General features: G+C 48.3%; 1 protein-coding gene across 2 annotated transcripts in view; it reads left to right on the forward strand.

Annotated features, from left to right (window-relative positions):
* Positions 1-756: 756 nt before the first annotated feature.
* The window catches only part of ZFX (zinc finger protein, X-linked), a 62,019-nt gene continuing 56,481 nt past the window's right edge, over positions 757-6,294 (forward strand). For both annotated transcript variants that reach the window (XM_003791916.3, XM_023514358.1), the window contains exon 1: positions 757-922. The gene's annotated coding sequence lies outside the window, so the exon portion shown is untranslated. The remainder of the gene's footprint in view (positions 923-6,294) is intronic.

Raw genomic sequence — 6,294 nt, forward strand, 5'->3', positions numbered from 1 at the left:
AGGAAATATACATTAAAAATTCCTGTTTATTGCAACGTGCGAGAGCAGTTTCCAAGTGTAATCCCCCCTCCCTGCCAACTAATAAAATCAGTTCGGCTCTCTGCTTTTTTTTTGTTTTAAAAATTAAAACAGCTTGGTAGTTGCTCTATGGATAACCCTTCTCCCCCCTCTTCTTGCCCGCACACCTATTTAGACTGGCAAGGCCATTTTCATTTTATTTCAAAGATTTTTTTTTTTAAGCGAAGGCTGGGGACGGCGGGGGTTGCTAAATTTATCTTCCTCCCCGGCTACGGGGATGGAGAAAACACATTTACTGCGGGCGGGGGTCTGAGGGCCTGCAAACAACTCGAGCAGGCGCCTCGGCCAAGACCGGAGCGGAGAGGCGGTAGGTCTCCGGGGAGGCCCCCGGGGGGCGGCCGCGGCCTTCGGGAGATGGTGGGGGGTAGCCCGGCCGCCTGCCTCTCCGCGGGGTCGGCGGACCGCGGCCCCGCGCGGGCTTTACGGCCAAGGCGGCGGCAGCGGTGCGTGTGTGGCGGCGGCGGGCGGGAGCGCGGAGGAGGTGGAAAGAAGGGGGGCGCTGTCACGGTGACTCCGGCCGCCGGAGACCCCGCCGCAGCGAGGCCACTGGGCTCCCCGGCTGCGGGGCGTGCGTGGCGCCCACCGGGGCTCCAGGGGGACCCACCGGGCGGAGGAGGGGGCCTATCTACCCTTCCGCATTTTCCTGGGTCTCTCTCCCGGGCGGTGACGTGACGTGCTGACGGCGGGCCCGTGCCGGGGAGCTGGGCCGCTTTTTGTCAGCTCCGAGTTCGGCCCCTCCTCCCTCCCTCCGCCCGCCCCACCAGCCGGAGCCCGGCCCAGTGCTCCAGAGAAAGGCCGGCCTGCAGCACCCGCCACCGTCGCCGACCGCCCGCACGCCTGTCCGGTGAGTCCCGGCTGTCGCCGCGGCCGCGGGGCCTAGTTCGCGCGTAGCGGCCTGGTCTCGGCCTGGTCGGCGGCCCGCAAGGCGCCCTCCCGCGCTAGGCCGGGCGGCGTGGCGCGCGGCGCCGAGCAGGCCCTGAGGAGGCCGCAGTTAGGCCCGGGGAGGAGCCCGGCTGCCCCGAGCGGCGGCGGAGGCGCGCTCCGTAAGCGGGCGGGGGTTGGGGGAGGGTCGCCCGGCGGCTCTGGAGGCGGCTGAGAGGCCCCGGGTCTGCACCGCGGCCGACTCGGGGCACCGCGCTGGGGCAAGGCCTGGCGAGGAGGCGAAGGCTGCAGGCGTGAGGTGAAGGCCGCAGGCCGGCCGGGCCGATTTTCGCTATGTAAATATCGGCGAGGGGGGGAGGGACGGGGGACAAGATGGCGGCGGCTCGGCGCCTGCTGCAGGGGACGACTGAGGGGGTTGACGGGAGGGGGAGCCGCCATCTTGAAGGCGGTGTCTGAAGAGAAAATTCCGCTACAGCCCGTGAGAGGGGGTGGGAGAGCGGGCGGCGGCGGCAGCGGCGCCGGTGACGGGTCCCGGAGGCCCGGCGCGGTCGCGTGTGCGCGCGGAGGGGCGTGCTCGCTCCCCACGGCGGCCATTGCCCTTGCCGCCATGATGCGCGCTCGGGCTACAGGCGCTCGGCGGCAGCGCCACCTTCCTGCCTTGTCTCCCCCAGCCCCGTGACTGGCTGCTGTTTCCGCTGCATTTCAGCTGAGCTGCCGCAGGCGGCCACCACCGCCGCCGCCCGGGCGCGGGGGCCATCTAGCTCCTTGGCGCCTGTGAGCCTTCCCGGTGCGTTTGTAGCGTCCTGGGGGGCCGTCGCGGCGGGTGGCAGTCCGGGATCAGGGCTCACCAAAGCAGATGGACCCCAGGAAGTTTTATTTTTACTGAAGTAAAATCTTACGTGGCTTAGGGTGCCCTCGGTGCGGTTGTTTTCCAACAGTGTTTGCCGCCTCTAGCATCTGAATGGAGAACTAAAAATAAACATTGATGGGAAAGTTCTCACCACTTTTTTGTCCAATAGGGGAAAAAGCGCAAATTGTACGGCATAAAATTGGAGGAATACAATTACGACTGAGTCATTTGTTTTCCTTTATGTGTATTTTTCTTGGAAAACTAGGTTATTGGTGATCTGTTTGTGGCATTTACTTTTTTTGAGAAATAAAAGGCAGGATGGTTTTTATTTTCTTATTGGAGGACAACACAATGTGCATATTTATTGTGCATTTGTCTGTAGAGTTTATTTGTGAAGTTTTCTTTTCTTTTCTCTTTTTTTTTTTTTTTGAGGTAAAGTCTCACTTTCTTGCCCTGATAGAGTGCTGTTGCCTCATAGTTCACATCAGCCTCAAACTTTTGGCTCAAGTGATCCTCTTGCCTCAGCCTCCCAAGTAGCTGGAACTACAGATGCCCGCTACAACGCCCAGTTTTTTTTTTTTTTAAGAGCAGGGGGGTCGGGGTGGGGGTGGGGTCTCGCTTTTGCTCAGGCTGCTCTCGAACTCGTGAGCTAAAGCGATCTACCTGCCTTGGCCTCCCAGACTGCTGGGATTACAGGCGAGAGCCACCACACTCGGCTAATTGTGAAGTTTTAAGGTGGAGTGCCATTCCCAAAGCACTTTTCGATTGAGCACTGTACAACTTTCCTGGTAAATGGGAACCGAGTGTTAGCAATGCAGTGGTAGGTGCTAAGGAAGATTTTAAGTTTTTGTAATGCGGGTGATGACTAAAAAGTCCATCGTTTAGAGGTAGATGGGACAAGGTGAAATGAACTAAGTCCAGCGGGAAAGGTACAATAAATGACTGTTTTCAGAGGAGGGCCAGATTTCCATTTGGAGCATCAGGAAAGGATTCCTGAAGTAGGTGGCATTTTGAGACGGTTACTGAAGGGTAGGTAGGACTTTGTTAGGTGTAAGGCGGGGAGGGCATTTTAAGGGTGAAGTTTCTTTAGAAAACAAGTATTTATAGATTGGTGGAAGTGGATGGTTTAGGTAGGGGAGTAATGGGAATTCAGACTAGATAAGGTAGATTGCAGAAGAGCTTGTTTGCCAGTGGAGAGGCTTATATTGGAGGGGGGGAGGCTGCTAGAGTACCCTCACCTAGTAGAGTGATGACACACCTGAGGTGTTTTTTATAGTCACTTAACAGTTCCACTGGACTAGGAAAAGTTTCAAAGTTGAGAAATGATTATTAAGTTGATCAATGTTTTTACTATCAGAACTGTTAAAAGAATGCCCAGAAGTTAAGCACATTTTCCTACATTTTGAACTGTTCATTGCTGCAAGATAACTGCTCCTTTTTTCTATTCTAATTCCTCATTCCAAGTAACCTTTTGCTCAAGGTTATTATAATTTCTGCAGTAAAAAAACATGAGGTTTCTAATGTTTAATTTACCATGGTTGAAAATAATAGGACTGGTGCTGTGGATTACTTGAAGAAAATGAGAAATGAACCCAACAGTATTTACCATGACAATTTTTTAAGAAGTCAGTTTTGAAAAGTAGGTTGGAATAGTGATTGTCAAAAAGACAGTGGCCTTCATGGCTCGGTGCCTGTAGCTCAAGCAGCCAAGGTGCCAGCCACATACACCAGAGTTGGCGAGTTCAAATCCAGCCTGGGCCTGCCAAACAACAATGACAACTACAACAGAAAAATAGCTGGGCATTTGTGGTGGGCGCCTGTAGTCCCAGCTACTTGGGAGGCAAGAGAATCACTTGAGCCCAGGAGTTGGCGGTTGCTGTGACCTGTGACGCCACGGCACTCTACCCAGGGCAACAGCTCGAGGCTCTGTCTCAAAAAAAAAAAAAAAAAAAAAAAGGCCCCCCAATAGGCCTTTTTAAATCCTTGTTCTTCTCCCTGGTGAAAATAACTATGACGTTGGGTTTGGGAAAGTAACTGAGGGTGTCAGCTAAGCCTAGCCTTCCAGTTTTGATTAATATTTGACTAATCTAGATGTGCATGTGGGGAATATGTTTCCTGGAATTTTATTATATAAGCCTTTAGGTAGCATAGATACTCACTTTCAGTTTTTCCATTTTTCTAGACTGCAGCAGGTGAACATGGCAATGCTTCATGAAAGGACTGGAGAGAATGAAAGCTTTGTGTTTGTTATAAAGGATGGTGGTTTAGAAGAATTTGAGAAACCGTACATTGCATGAGGCTGGCTAGAAAGCAGGTTGCTAAGGTGGACTATGGTTGTTGAGATGTTAAGGGTAAATATAAACTTATAAGAACCAGTTTTTATTTCTTGACAGTTGGGAAAGAGACCTTTTTCTCTGTCTTTCTAAGAAGGTAGAATTGTATTGCTGTGCACAGTATAGCAGCATCGAATCTTTAAATTAGACTCGTTTTATAATTAAGACAGATGATGTGTATGGTTTAGTTGCCACTAGAAATGCTTAAATATAAAATTGTTTTTGTCTTAAAGGGTAGACCTTGATATGCAACCTAAAGGTCGGGTAAAAAAGTGGTTAGTTTTTAATTTATGTGTATTTTTTCAGAGAGATGCAAATTTCCTTTTTCAAAAAATATGTTGGCAAATGCTTTAAAAGTGTGTTTTCTATGTTAATTTTTGTAAATGCTTACTCTATAACCCCATTTAGACTGGTATTGTCACCGATGATCTTCTTTGTGTTATTTCTGTGCACACTGACAACTCCAAACTCTGTCACTCTTAAACTCCTCAGTTGGTCCTTGAAATCTGTTACCCTCAGTGAATATTTTACTTCACTGAGAGGGATGGATGGCCATCTCATTAACAGCTGAGTTTCCCTCCGTTGGATTCATGCCTTTCCTCTGTCCTCATCTAGGCCTTCCTCCTCTTTTGCTGGGAGAAGGCTCGCCCTCCTTAAAGCCCCACTGTTCCACTCCTCGCTGTGGCCTGCTTCCTTACGGACGGATCTCTGGCAGCCACGCCATACCTCTTTTGCATCCTTACCCTCACCTTATAAAATATTTCTAGGTTTTGCTCATCTTACAAAACCTTTTCTTTTTTTTCACTATTAATTTTATTTATTTTCACCCCACTTATTCCTAAGTTCAGTATTTCACTAGTTAGGGAAGCTTGCACAGCATGTTAATGGTGTGTTGTATAAAAAAAGTGTTCTGGGTTTTAAAACTTGACCTTCTCTGTCCTCTCTGGCAGTGATTTTTAACTGGTGTGCTGTGAAAATTTTTAAAGATCATTAATTAAATTATTTACAAAAGAAGTTCATAGTAAGTATGTTCTTTTAATCTTTTTTTTGATCAATGTAACTTAAGTGTGCCTCATAAGTTAAACTGTAGGTTCAAGTGTGCGATGAGATAAAGAAGGTTGAAAAACACTGCTCTATAGTGAGATTTCCCTAACGGTTAGTCTCTATTCTTTTTTTCTCTGGAATCTTCTCCCCTAGCTTCTCCCCTCACCATGTCCACCCTCTCTTCTAGTTTCTCATCTAGCATATCCAACTGCTTACTGATCTTATCCACCCAGATATCTTACTTAACTGTCTCAAGATTTTGAAATCAGATTTATCTGGCACATTGTAGATGCAAAGTAATACTTATTGATTTATTTTATTTTACTAGAGCCTCTAAAACAACTCTTGCTTCTTCCTTTATGTTAATGGTGCCATCATCTTTATAGGCTCATTCTTTTCTGTCCAATGTGAACATCTTTAATTTAGCATTTAAGCGATTGGATTTTAACTGTGTGTTTATATTTTTGTCTTCTAAACTTCATTATGAATATAGAGATAAGTTCTCATTTTTCTTTGTCCCTGAGCAGTAAGTACCTGGTACGTGGTCCATTATCTCCAAAAGCAATTATTTCGGGTGGCTCCAGGCTGGTGGATTCGAACCCACCCCAGGCCTGCTAAAAACAAACACATAACAGCGACAACCCCCCCCCCAAATCAAAAGCAATTATTTTAGTTACTGAGTGTAGAGAATTTGATATAGTTGAATAGGTTTCAGCTATTCACAATTAAACATCCAATCAGTATGTTCTTTGACCAAGAATATATATGCAGGTATGAAGGCACACTTATCTTCCTAGGGTGCCAGGCCAAGACCAGGAGCTAAGCCACTTCCCCCCTTATCTCATTGGAATATGGCCCACCTTTTCTTATTTGTGTCAGATTTTCCCAGACAGCATTTTATAAAAACCTGGTATCTTATAACTCTTACTTTATTCAAAAGGAAATATAGTTTTAAAAAACTGTGTCCTTGAAGTGTACAGCCATTATTAGGCTTTTAAAAATATATATCTGGCTCAGCACCTGTGGCTCAAGTGGCTAAGGTGCCAGCCACATACACCTAAGGTGGCGGGTTCGAATCCAGCCCAGGCCTGCCAAACAACAATGACG

Source organism: Otolemur garnettii, unplaced genomic scaffold (genome assembly GCF_000181295.1).
Source record: "Otolemur garnettii isolate 467f Iridium unplaced genomic scaffold, OtoGar3 scaffold00051, whole genome shotgun sequence".
Classification (NCBI taxonomy): domain Eukaryota; kingdom Metazoa; phylum Chordata; class Mammalia; order Primates; family Galagidae; genus Otolemur; species Otolemur garnettii.